At 43.1% G+C, this 14,415-nt stretch overlaps 1 pseudogene; it reads right to left on the reverse strand.

The window, feature by feature from the left end:
- Positions 1-2,937: 2,937 nt before the first annotated feature.
- On the reverse strand, positions 2,938-13,671 carry LOC136573554 (alcohol dehydrogenase 1-like; annotated as a pseudogene).
- Positions 13,672-14,415: the final 744 nt, after the last annotated feature.

Raw genomic sequence — 14,415 nt, forward strand, 5'->3', positions numbered from 1 at the left:
CCCCCAGCGGAAGAAGGAAGCTCGAGCAGTCCTCTCACCCCCAGTGGCAGATGGAAGCGCCGGCAGTCCTCTCTCCTCAGTGGCAGAATGAAGCGCCAGAGTTCCTCTCTCCCCAGCGGCAGATGGAAGTGTCGGCAGTCCTCTCTCCTCAGTGGCAGAAGGAAGCACCAGCAGTCCTCTTACCCCAACGGTGGATGGAAGTGCCGGCAGTCCTCTCTCCTCAGTGGTAGAAGGAAGCGCCAACAGTATTCTTCCCCCAACGACAGATGGAAGCGCTGGCAGTCCTCTCTCCTCAGTGGCAGAAGCAAGCACCAGCAGTCCTCTCCCCCAAGTGGCAGATGGAAGCATCAGCAGTCCTCTCCCCGCAATGGCAGATGGAAGCACCGGTAGTCTTCTCCCCTTGACCAGGAGTCAGCGGACCGGAAGTGGAGCCCCGCTGGGACCAGCATCTGAGGAGAGCCCGCAGCTACAGGTGATGAGTAGGTCGCGATGCTCCGGGACCATCCTTTGGACACTGGCAGACACCCTGCACATACCTCTCCTCACAGGGTGCACAAAGCAGGCGTTGGACGCATATAGGGAGCCCTTTAGAGTGCCAGAGAGGAGGATATCTGTAAGTTTCCTGCAGATGCCAGGCCATGCCCCTTATTTTTCTGTACTACTTTTGCACAATATAAGCGGTTTTTACAAGGGCTTTTTGTGTGTTACCACATTCCAAGACCAGAGAATTTTTTTTCTGTCAAAAGAAAAGGCTTGTTTTTGCAAGGTGACTTGCAGTTTTTTTTTAATTACCATTTTGAGGTATAGTATTTATGACTTTTTGATTACTTTTTTACTCCTATTTTTGGGAAGCGAGATGAACAGAAAAGAGATATTTTGACATTTTTAATAGAATTTAGTACTCTGGATAAATAATAATATTAAAGTACAAGTTGTTATAGATGTGGTGTTACCAATTATGTTTAGCTTTTTTGTTCTTTTGATTTCGTTTTAAATATTTCAAGCACTGGGAAAAGGGGAAAAAAACAAAGGTTTAATCTGCATGGTTAAATAGCATAGAGGTGATCAGATGAGCAAGTGTCCCTCTTTTCGGGGAAAAAAGGACTGATTAAGTAATTTTCTAAAATAAGTAAAGTGACTCTAAAATGACTCTTTCTTTCAAGTTTATTGACCACCTCATACCTCCAAATATGCTTCCTTTACATGTACCCTTCATCTCCCTTCAACTACTAGAACGGCTGGTTTACTCCCGCCTTGTAAGCTATCTATCAGAGAACTCTCTCCTCGACCCCCTACAGTCTGTCTTCCGACCCCAACACTCGACAGAAACTGCCCTTACAAGGGTATCAAACGACCTACTGACAGCCAAATCGAGGGGCGACTATTCCCTACTGATCCTCCTCAACCTCTCCGCAGCATTTGACACTGTCGACCACAAACTCCTCCTCAGTATGCTTCGCTCCATCGGCCTAAAGGACACGGCTCTCTCCTGGTTCTCCTCCTACCTATCTGACCCCTCCTTCAGTGTCTCCTTTGCTGGTTCTACCTTTCCTTCTCTTCCCCTTGCTGTTGGGGTCCCCCAAGGCTCGGTCCTCGGCCCCCTCCTTTTCTCTATTTATACAGCCCCTGTTGGACAAACCATCAGGAGCTTTGGCCTCCAATACCACCTCTATGCTGATGACACCCAGCTATACACCTCTTTCCATGACATCTCTGCACCTTTCCTCCAAAACATCACCAACTGTCTGTCTGCTGTCTCCAACACTATGTCCTTTCTCTACCTAAAACTAAACCTCTCTAAAACTGACTTACTGGTGTTTCCTCCTTCCACTAACCGACCTCATCCTGACATCTCCATCTCAGTGTGTAGCGCCACCATAACTCCCAAACAGCATGCCCGCTGCCTTGGGGTCATATTCGACTCCGATCTCTCATTTACCCCCTACATCCAATCTGTGGCCCGAACCTGTCAGCTGCACCTCAAGAACATCGCAAGAATCTGCTCTTTTCTCACCATAGACACGCTGAAAACGCTTATTGTTGCCCTCATCCACTCATGGCTCCATTATTGCAACTTGTTGCTGATCAGCCTCCTCTGCACCAGACTCTACCCTCTCCAATCCATCCTGAATGCGGCAGCCAGGCTCATATTCCTGTCCAGCCGCTACTCGGACGCCTCTGCCCTGTGCCAGCCACTGCACTGGCTGCCCGTTAAATACAGAATTCAATTTAAACTTACTACCTTAATCCACAAAGCCCTCCACAGTGCAGTGCCCTGCTATAATGCCTCCCTCATCTCAATCCATCACCCAGCCCGGGCTCAGCGCTCGGGAAACGAAACTAGACTGCACACCCCTCTAATTCGAACTTCTCACTCCCGCCTCCAAGACTTCTCCAGAGCAGCACCAGTCCTCTGGAACACACTACCAAAGGATACCCGGGCAATCCAGGACTCGAAAAACTTCAGGCGTGCTGTAAAAATGCACCTCTTCAGGGAGGCATACCGCATTCTCTAAACAAACCCCTCTATACGCTGCCTGATAAAATGCTCCCTGACCTACTGACTGCAATCCCTGCTAGCTGTCATAAACTGCCCCTGCAGTCATACCAATTCTGCCGTCACATGGCCAAATATCTGACCATTGTCTATCTGTATAGAATCCCTCACTCTCCACCCCGCCATACCGTGCACATCTCCAGCCATTTTACCTTCTGTATCACCCCATTACTTGTAGTATGTAAGCTCGTTGGAGCAGGACCCGCACCCCTATTGTTTCCATCAACTCATTACTATGTAACTGTGGTTCTGTAATTTTTGTACTTTTGTCTTTCTGTACTCCCCCTGTCTATGTAAGCACTGCGGAATATGTTGGCGCTATACAAATAAAGATTATTATTATTATGTACGACCTGTAAAGAGCAGTTATGGATCAAAGGTTATGTCATGTGTGTGTTTGGAGGCGCGCCACCTATGATCACGCTGGTTCCATATCCCATGTAAGTAACCTGCAATGTAGATTTCTAGTATGAAGAAATAAAACAAGCCGGATAACAATCTTTTAAAAGTATAACCTGTTGGGTTCTGCAGATACTAGTCTTAATTGTACTGGCACAGATATAAAAGAATATACAGAATATAAAAATGACATGCATGAAGAATTTTGAGAAATATGATGTGACATGCCTCTGTAAATAGGGAGAACAGGATTTTTTTTTTCAGATAAGTATCATCGGAGACTGCAGGCTATTAAGAAGACTATATGGGAAAATTGCAAATACTACCGTATATACCGGCGTATAAGACGACTTTTGAACCCCGAAAAATCTGCTCTGCAGTCGGGGGTCGTCTTATGCGCCGGTAATACAAAAAAAAAAAGTGTAAAAAAAAAAAATCATTACTCACCTCCCGCGGCGTTCTGTCGCGCTCTGGCAGGATGTCGCTCGCTCCTCGTCCCCGGCGCAGCATTGCTTTCTGAATGCGGGGCTTGAAATCCCCGCTTCCAGAAAGCTAATACACACGCCGTCAGCCGGTACAGCTATTCAATGACAGCATTGAATGGCTGTGATTGGCTAAAACACACGTGGCTTCAGCCAATCACACTATTCAATGACATCATTGAATGGCTGTGATTGGCTGAAGGCGCACGTGTGTTAGCAATCACACCCATTCAATGATGTCATTGAATAGTGTGATTGGCTGAAGCCACGTGTGTTTTAGCCAATCACAGCCATTCAATGATGTCATTGAATGGATGTAACTGGCTGACGGTGTGTGTATTAGCTTTCTGGAGGCGGGGATTTCAAGCCCCGCATTTAGAATGCAATGCTGCGCCGGGGACGAGGAGCGAGCGACATCCTGCCGGAGCGCGCCAGAACGCCGGGGGAGGTGAGTACTGATTTTTTTTTTCTCCATTGTAATACCGGCGTATAAGGTGAAAGTTGGGGGGTCGTCTTATACGCCCCGTCGCCTTATACGCCGGTATATACGGTAAATGTGTTATAATGGTTGAAATCACTATATTTGTACGAGGGACGTGTAATGAAATCAATCACAAAACCGGAAAATCCTCCAACATTTTCGATAAAATTTATAAGCTTTAATTTTTTTATCTTTATAAAAAGGTCAAAATGGGAGCAGAAGATAAAAACTGGAATGCCCTTAAGTGTTTCGAACCATGTAAGTGTGACTTTTAGTCATAGCAAGGTACCTAGTGGCTGCTTTTTGCTTTAAAACAGTAACTAGTCCTGAAGATATGTGCATGCCGAGGGAGCGCCCAAAAGATTACATGCTGCAATTTTTTTCCCACACTACGATACAATGCTGGGGGAAAAAATCACTCCTGTCTATGACCCATTTAAAAGAATGGGGTTCATATACGTGCAAGATTTGTGCATCTCGCAACACACAAATCTCTCATGATTTTTCTTGGCTGTGTAAATATGGTAAAAGATTAGCATATTTGTAATACCACATAAATAAGTTAACATCTAAACACATCTACATTTTAGTCTACATACCATGATATCTGTACTTCCGATGCACTTAAAAGAATAATGTACTCTGTCATTTCCATTATCACCTTCTCTATCGGCTTGTTGTAGTCTTTAGGGTTGATGCACTCAGTAGCACCAAAAATCATTGCCTTTTCAAACTTGTTACTGTTTATATCTATGGCTATTATTCTTGAAGCTCCAGATAATTTGCAGCCTATGATGGTTGACAGTCCAATGGCTCCTAAACCAAATACGGCACAAGTAGCACCAGGCTCTACCTACATAGAAACAAAACAATGTTTATTAGATTTCAACATTATATGCTACCTTGTCCTTATGCCATCTTATTGCTGGTATATATTTATATGATTACTTTGTGCTGAAGAAGAAAAAAAGTCAAACTTGACATAGTCTCCTTTTCTAGAGGCTTTGGAAATTTTTTTAGATAGGCATAAAGTAGGTCTAAAACAAATAAAAACTTTATGACAGAATTCAAAGCAGGACAGAAATATTGCATATTACTTGGAGAAATTTGCTCCATTCATTGTTTAACGGAACTTAAATGTAACATATCAAAAGAATGGGTTTCATTATTATATTCTAGGCTTTCAGGCTTTTCTGTTGAAAATAGGAATCTGAGGCTTCAAAGAATGCAATTAAATGAGGTCCAGTGATGGACTAATTTAGTTTTAGCAACTTTTTTAGCATTGCAAAAGTAACCTCTTAGGGCTCCTACCCACTTGAGTTTTATTAACACAGATGTCAATGGGACTTTCTAATGTTAAAATACATCGCAAGTTTGTGCTTTGCAATTTTTGTGCGATGCGTTTTTAACATTAGAAAGTCCCACTGACACTGCGTTAAAAAAAAACTTGCAAGAAAAACACAAGTGGGTCACTAAAAAAGAAAAATGCTATACTTATCTATTCCTCCCCCATCAGTCTACTTACCAGATCTTCATCTCCCCCATCTTCTCTTGGCTCCTGCAGTCCGGGGGGGGGGTCACTTCACCTCCAGTTGCCTGATTCTTCTCCTTCCTGTGAGGTTACGTACATTTGGTTGGCAGTCTTCCAATGTACATTATGTCACAGCTCACAGGCCAGATGAAGGACTGCCTATCTTATTCAGAGATTGCTCTTGCGAGCTGTCACTGAAATAGATTACAATTCCTTTCTAGGCAGTGAAGCTACAGCACAGGGATGTGACCTTCACTGACCCAGCCAGAAGGAATTTGTGATAAGCAGCCCTTATAACAAGCTAGGCCCAGCCTGCAGTGAGCTGACCTGGGACACTGGAGAAACTCAACCAGGAGAACATGTGATAAGGAGACCGCCAGGGAAGAAATAGGTAAGGTTAGATAATTTTTTTTTAATGACAAAACCCCTTTAAAGATGGAGCTGCTGTTGTACTGAATGTTTAGGAAAACATTTGCTTCCAGAAAAGTAGACTGTTTCCATATTTAATACATACAATATATTAAAAGTGCAACCTTGACCGTATTGACTGTGTAAGGACTGGCAGTTCGCGGGTTCGTCGTGCCCGCACTGCCGGCCCTGTCACACGTGCTGCTGCTGTGCGGCGCAGGGGGGCCCGGTGCTCATCACCTCCCCTGGCCGCCGAGCTCCTCCTCGCCGCCGGGTTGCTAGGGATGCGGTGGGTGTTACCCCGCGTCGCGTCCTTGGTATCATAGCAACCAGGCATGTGTCTCCTTCTCTGCCTCCTGCAGAGCTGGGGGTGGGTCCCCCAGTGCTTCTCGGTGCACCCAGCTGCTGTCAGACTCCCTGCCCCAATCAGCTGCTGGGGTGGGAGCTCTGACAGCATTTAAACCTGCTTGTGTCTGCAGACCAGTGCCAGTGTTAGTTTGGTCTTCCTGCTACACCAGCATACTTTGTGTTTTGACTCCTGATATTGACTCTCTGCTTTTGACCTGACGTTGCCTTTGCCTGACCCTCTTGTACCTCGTACCCTCTCGTTGCTGACCTGGATTGTCTGACTCTCCTTGCTGTTGTTTGTTCCAGTGTCTGTCCAGTGTTCCCCTTTCTTAGTGAGTGTAGGGACCATCGCTCAGTTGTCGTACTGGGGCTTAGCCCAGGGGGGCAAGTAGGTAGGGACAGGGGTTGCGGGTATTTTCAGGGACTTCCAGCTTCCCGGACCCCGAGTCCTGACAGACTGCTGCTCCATATCCAGTGGGAAATGCACAACCAAAAAGACAGGCTTTGTCCAGTGGTGCTCGGTCATCAATCTTTGCAACAGCATCAATGGGTACTACAGTATATTCTGAAAAAGTACTTGTCCATAAGAAGTGATACACAGTCTTCCCCTTACATGAGAACCTTGTTGTTTTATCAGGCATTACATTTTGGGCTTCACTAATGCTGTAATGCTGGAAAAAGGCCAGAAAAGAGAAATAAAATGCATATGATTCTGCTAGTTAACATTCCAGTTGTTCCATGTGAAGGGATCTCTGCCAATAGGATATTTTTGATAGCAAAAATCAAATATCCACATATATACTATAAATTTTACATTGTTTATATGGTGCAAACAAAAGAAAAGATTGTCATTTTGATGGATAGTTTTTTTGCTTTATCAAGTAATGTAGAATAGAATGACACTGTTATGCCTTAAAAAAAGCATGCTATAACATAGTAACATGGTATGCTAGTCTGAATGAATACTATGTCCATCTAGTTCAGCCTGATTCAACCCCCCCCCCCCCACCCCCTTGGTATACAATAGTTTTGCCATGAAAGTTAATGGCACACCTGTACAAATGTATGGTATCCACTTGCAAACTTTTTTCCATACATTCAAGTTTAGGTTTTATATTGGCATGCCTCAACTCTTTGCCTAACATAACTGGCCATAGAAGTCATAGTTCCATTTTCCATAAGGATGGTAAAAAATCCTCCCTGACAATCTACACGCAACTGGACTGAATCAATAAGTTAATACTAATAATGCTGCATATGTCATTTCTGAAAGAAAAAAAGAAACAGTCAATGATTTCTTAAAAATATGTGTTTGTTGTGTGTGTTGTTAGTATTAGGGCATATAGATGATGGGTCACTCATTTAAGCCCTCTTCTATGTGCCACAAGAGAGAGTAGCAAAAAACAGCTCTTGCTCTGGATACTGGTTCCACCAATGTATTGCATTGGTGCCCACCTTATAGGGCTGTTGGAGAGACAACAACCTCTTCATACAGCATAATTTGCAGAAATTTTGATTGGTCCTGTTGGATATGAAGTTATTAGAGATGAGCGAGCATACTCGTCCGAGCTTGATGCTCGTTCGAGTATTAGGGTGCTCAAGATGCTCGTTACTCGAGACGAGCACCACAACGAGCACTGACCATTGAATTCAATGGAGCCGGCAATACAGCCGGCTCCATTGAGAGCAATGGGCTGCCGGCTAGCGCGGGATGAATTTTCGGGAAGGGCTTAAAAATATAAGCCCTTACCTAAAAATCATCCTAAAATGTGTAAAAAGTAAAAAAAATATATATACTCACCTTGTCCCGGCAGAACGATGTTAGCCCATTGAATTCAATGGAGCCGGCAATACAGCCGGCTCCATTGAAAGCAATGGGCTGCCGGTGAGCGCGGGATGAATTTTCAGGAAGGGCTTAAATATATAAGCCCTTCCCTGCAATTCATCCAGAAATGTGTAAAAATAAAAAATATATATATACTCACCTGGTCCCGGCAGACGGAGTTCAGCTGCGGCCAGCTGGCAGTCCTCCTGAACTGCTCTGAACAGCTGTGAGTAGTATTCAGCAGCCGGGGATTTAAAATCCCCGCCTGCTGAATGAGCTGCCTCTGATTGGTCACAGCCTGACCAATCAGAGGCAGATCTCACTCTCACCCATTCATGAATTTATGAATGGGTGAGTGAATGCTGCCTCTGATTGGCTCAGCGCAGCTCTCAGCTGAATGACAGCAGTTCAGCACCACAGTGCAGGGGACAGCAGGAGAAGACGCAGCTGTGCCCCGGCAGCTGAAGGGAGGTGAGTATCTATTTTTTTTTGTTTTTTAAATCACTTTTAATTCATTTCCAGGGAATGGCTTATATGTAAAGCCCTTCCCTTAAAAAGAATTCAGGTGTGCCAGCGGACCATTGTCTTCAATGGAGTCGCCGGCAGCAGCAGCGGCTCCATTGAAGAGAATGCCTGCATTTTTATTCTTTTTTACACTAAAATCTTTCTTTTTCAGGTAAGGGCTTATATTTTTAAGCCCTTCCCGAAAATTCATCCCGCACTCGCCGGCTTTCAATGGGCAATTGCTTTCAATGGGATAACATCGTTCTTCTCTGCCACAGCTGTTACAGCTGTGGCAGAGGAGAATGATCTTAATGCTGACATAATTTATTTTTATTTTTACACATTTTAGGATTAAATTTTTAAGCCCTTCCCGAAAATTCATCCTGTGCTCGCTGGCAGCCCATTGCTTTCAATGGAGCCGGCTGTATTGCCGGCTCTATTGAGTTCAATGGGCTAACATCGTTCTTCTCTGCCACAGCTGTTACAGCTGTGGCAGAGGAGAACGATCGTTATGCTGACAGTGGGGGGGAGGGGGGGGGGGGTCTCACTCTTGCCACTATTGTGGCTTAATAGTGAGACCTCGGAGCCTGAAATGCAGCCTGGCATGTTGCTCCTCGCCTGCCCTATCCATTTCTGTGTTTTTTACATGACTTTGGTGATTTGCTAAGATTTTCACAAATGAAAACCTTAGCGGAACACCAGTCATATACAAAAATGCTCGAGTCGCCCATTGACTTCAATGGGGTTCGTTACTCGAAACGAACTCTCGAGCATCACTGAAAGTTCAACTCGAGTAACGAGCACGCGAGCATTTTGGTGCTCGCTCATCTCTAGAAGTTATCTGTTATTGTAAAAGGAATGTGATTTTGATGATCTTTTTATTTATAAAACTTCTTCTAAAAGTACAACTGGATGTTACACTGGTCATTCATCAGTTGGTTGCTTCAAATTTTATATCTACTGCTTTACAGCAGATAACCCCAGATCTCTATGCCAGTAGGAAATAGAGCAGGATTACTATTCTGTGGAAGGATTAGTGTCATGGGACAGTATTTCCACTAACAGATTTGTTGGTATTTAATTTTAATTCTCCCACTATCTGAGATTACCTTGCTGTAGGCAGCATCTGATAGGGGCCACGGAGCTTTGTGTATTGGACGTAAGTAATGTTTGCTACAGTATTTTATTATAAAAAGAAGGCAAAATTCAGGCTAGACGAATCCATGAATAGGTCTTCCTTTCCCTCACATACTCCTTGGCAGCTCTCCTTCAATGCAGTCAGTCTAAACTTTCCTTTTTGACAATAACCTGCCAACAAAGCCTATAAAACCATGTATAGCTGAGTTCAGCGCCGCACCCTAAGCCATTCTCTTCACAGGTGGAGCAGCACAGGTCAGCACCGGTCTATTTTATAAACTAAACAAACTCTTTATTCTAGCCTCCACATTCTATTACCTCCCCAACAACAGGACAGGACGCAGAAGTGGCAAATATTTGGGCACTGATGGGCAGAATAAAGTTGAAGGCCAAAGTCTATTCCCCAAAAATACTCACTGTGTTTTTAGACAGCAGTTGGTGTTCGGACTAAGACAAGAGCTGCACTTTCCACACTGAGGGATACATAGTGGGATTACTTTGTCCCCTTGGGAAAACAGAAAGAATTATGATCACTTACTATAAATCTGAAGCAGTATAAGGATGCTTTCTCACTGGCAGAATATGTCCACAGAACACAGCGTACAAGCTGTTACACGTGGTGATACTATATGTAGTTTTTAAAAATATTTTTAATATTTAAAGAATTCTGTATGTGTAAAATCACTTAGATGAAGCAGACAGCAATGACCCCAGGATCTGAAGGTTAAGTAGCATAGAAAAGTGATTAGGTCAATAAATGGTCCTCATTTAACTTTTTTCTGTGAAAAAAACCCTCTATATATGACAATCACAGAGCAAATATGTTCTCTGATTCATAATGGGGGGAGTATAACATGAACAAACATCCATGTCACACCTCACCTGGGACAGGTAGAATAATTGGATATAGTTCTATGCAGCCAGCTCATCCCACACCAGCCCCCTCTGCTTCACACAGACTGAAATAACAAAAGTAAATTTAGTATTCTCCCTCTCACTTCAAACAGCTGGCGCTCTACTTCTATCACAGCTACAGACATGCTTTTGATCTCATCTCATTTTGAAGCCAAGAATTGTAGCTTTAAAATGAGACCAAAAGTGTGTCTTTATTTGTGATGGAACCAGAGCGCCAGCTGTTTGAAGTAGTTCAGGTCGTCCAAAACAGTGTGAACAGGGCTGGGGGTAATCACTTGAAGAGCTAAGTCTCTTCCCACTTTTGTTGTCATAACTGTTCTCTTTCTCTCTGACCTCTCACCCCTCTAATGGCTTTTGTGTTTGGAAAGCAGCTTTCTTCTCCAAGGGATAGAGAGATTGGAACTGACGTCTCACACACTGAATGACTGGTACATGAGCGGCTGGCAGATAGTTAAGTGATGGATAAGCACTTGCAGTTCTAAGAATTATTTTAATAAAGTTTAAAAATCAACACCATGCAGCTATTGTTTAAGGTCTGCCATTGATTTACAGGAATGCTGCTTTCTGATAGGTTGTGCTGTAGAGGCACTGTTCCATCTTCCCATTTTCTATTCAGACTTGTAGTAGGTCGCCCTTAATATCATCTAATGTTTGTGTATGTATATAACTGAGTATACGTAGACTGCTGAGTATGCATGTGTGATTATTTATGTGTCTGCTATGATGCAGTTTAAAACTGATCATTATGTATTTTTCATAGGAATGTGAAACACTATGTGACTAGTGTACGAAGACTGCATGGTTCTCAATGAGAATCGTATAGTCTAAACACGCTGCTTGAGTGCGAACAAGCTAGTGATGATGAGAATTGTGAGATTCTCAACCTGTGTAAAAGGGGCATTATCCTGTCATGCCAGAGGCCCATTCATATACTGTCGCCCAAGGACACACATAAACAACCTTGTTATGACTCTATGCATGACATGATCATCTGCTGTGCAAAGGTGCCAATTGGCCAATAAACATGTGAGCATGGATGTGCAGACAACAATGAAACTGTATGTACCTGGATGATTGCACTAATGATTGTTTGGGCACATGCCATAGTGCTAATCTATGTAAAAGGAGCTGAACAACTTGTAAAAACATTGATCAGGGCTAGTTCTTGGCAGAAGATCGGCCACAGTAAAAGTACCATAACGCAAGATCACAAATGAAATGCTTATTCTAAGTCATACCTGGTTTTAGTTCGGTCACTTGTTCGCCAAAACTTTCAACCACCCCAGCTCCTTCATGGCCCAAAATAACTGGGAAATTTATATTTTCCACATCTCCATGCAACACATGGTCATCTGTTCGACAGATTCCTGAACTTACTATCTGCATGCAGTAAAAATAACCTTTAGGTAGTATTATAACATGTAAGGGTGCAATTAATGTTCAGTAAAGAGTTCTTGGTTGCAGATTTTCATTACGGAGGCCGGACCATGTACAGTGTTAGACAGAATTAAGACAGCCGTATGTGATATTTACCAAAGAATTTAACATATGCAAGTTTTGTTTTTCTATTATACGGATAAGGATAGAATATGCAAAAATTGTTTTTTTTACATAGACCATCAGTCTGTGTGAAACAGTACCTGTATGTGTATAGCCAATATGGCTCCATGTGCTGACCGTGAAATACATAGTAACATAGTATGTAAGGCCGAAAGAAGACAATGTCCATTTAGTTCAGCCTGTTTATCCTCATATGTTGTTGATCCAGAAGAAGGCAAAAAACCCCAAGAGGCAGGAGCCAATTAGCCCTTTTGGGGGAAAATTCCTTCCCGACTCCCTAATGGCAATCAGACTAATCCCTGGATCAACCCCTAATAGTTCCTACCTGCCTGTATACTCGGATTAACAATTAACCTAAGATTTATATCCTGTAATATCCTTCCCATCTAGAAAAACATCAAGTCCCCTTTTAAACCCCTCTATAAATATTGCCATCACCACATCCTCAGGCAGAGAGTTCAACAGTCTCACTGCTCTTACAGTAAAGAACCTTTTTCTGTGTTGGCGATGAAACCTGCTTTTTTTCTAAATGTAGCAGATGCCCTCTCGTTACCCTCGCAGTCCTGGGTGTAAACAGATTGTGGGAGAGATCCTTGTATCGTCCCCTCATGTATTTATACATAGTTATTTGATCACTCCTTAGCCGTCTTTTTTCCAGGGTAAATAATCCCAATTTGGATAGCCTCTCTGGGTATTCCAGTCCCTTCATTCCATGTATTAGTTTAGTTGCCCTTCTTTGAACCCCCTCAAGCACTGTAACATCTTTCCTGAAAACCGGTGACCAGAACTGTGCACAGTATTCCATGTGAGGCCTGACTAGTGCCTTATATAGTGTGAGGATAATGTTCTCGTCCCTCGCCCCTATACCTCTTTTAATGCACCCCAAGACTCTATTAGCTTTTGCAGCAGCTGGCTGGCATTGGTTACTCCAGTTTAATCTATAATCCACTAGTACCCCTAGGTCTTTTTCCATATCACTTTTCCCTAGCAGTACCCCATTTAGTGTATATTGGTGACAACTGTTTCTCCAGCCCATGTGCATAACCTTACATTTATCAACATTGAACTTCATTTGCCATTTTTCTGCCCAAGCCCCCAGCTTATCTACGTCCGTTTGTAGCCGTACCTTGCCCTCCGTTGCATTGATTATATTGTATCATTTTGTGTTATCTGCAAATATTGATATTTTACTGTGCAGTCCCTCTATCAGGTCGTTGATAAACATATTAAACAATACTGAACCCCTGTGGCACCCCACTAGCGACGGTGGCCCAATCAGAGTATGAACCATTTATCACCACCCTCTGCTTTCTTTCTCTCAGCTAATTCTTTCTTTACCCAGATACACACGTTTTCACCCAATCCGAGCTGTCTCATTTTATATATCAGCCTATTATGCAGCTCGGTGTCAAATGCTTTAGAGAAGTCCAGATATACGAGATGAATAGACTCTCCCTTGTCCAGCCTAGAGCTTACTTTATCGTAGAAGCTGATCACATTGGTCTGACATGATCGACCCTTCATGAATCCATGCTGGTGAGGAGTTATTCCGTTGTTCTCCTTGAGGTATTCTTCGATGGCGTCTCTCAGAAACCTCTCGAATATTTTTCCAGTTACTAAAGTAAGACTTCAGTAAGTTCCGCACTTCTTCCTGCATTAGGTATGAAATATTTTGTGAGGGGTTCATTTTATTCCCCTGCATCTCATATGGCATTTCCTTTTCGTTTGTGAATACGCTTGAAAATAAACTATGTAATAGGTTTGCCTTCCCTCTATCATCTTCAAAGATTTCTCCTGCATTATTTGTTGAAGGGCCAGTGCAAATCCTTTTGCTGTTAATATAGTTGAAAAATAGTTTTGGGTTGTTTTTGCTCTCTTTGGCGATCAGTCTTTCTGCCTCCTCCTTAGCAATTTTGATCTTATCTTTGCATATTTTGTTTTTTTCCCTGTCCGATTTTAGTGCTTCTTCGCTGCCTTCTTGCTTTAGTAGTTTGAACGCTTTCTTTTTCGTTTATTGCCCCTCTTACCGTCTTGTCGAGTCACATTGGTTTCCTGTTAGTTGAAGTTCTTTTATTTTTAAAGGGAATGAACTGCTCACATGAGGTGATTAGGATTCTTTAGAACCAAAAATTTGGCCATCTGAATACAAGCTAAAGCATGTGAATGGGGCTTTGCAATGCAAAGAGTGAAATTCATGGCAAACCTGTATAACTGTTTGAACATCACATGGCACAGTAAGTGTGTTGTCTATTACAGTTTTTACCTTTA

Source organism: Eleutherodactylus coqui, chromosome 7, assembly GCF_035609145.1.
Source record: "Eleutherodactylus coqui strain aEleCoq1 chromosome 7, aEleCoq1.hap1, whole genome shotgun sequence".
Taxonomy (NCBI): domain Eukaryota; kingdom Metazoa; phylum Chordata; class Amphibia; order Anura; family Eleutherodactylidae; genus Eleutherodactylus; species Eleutherodactylus coqui.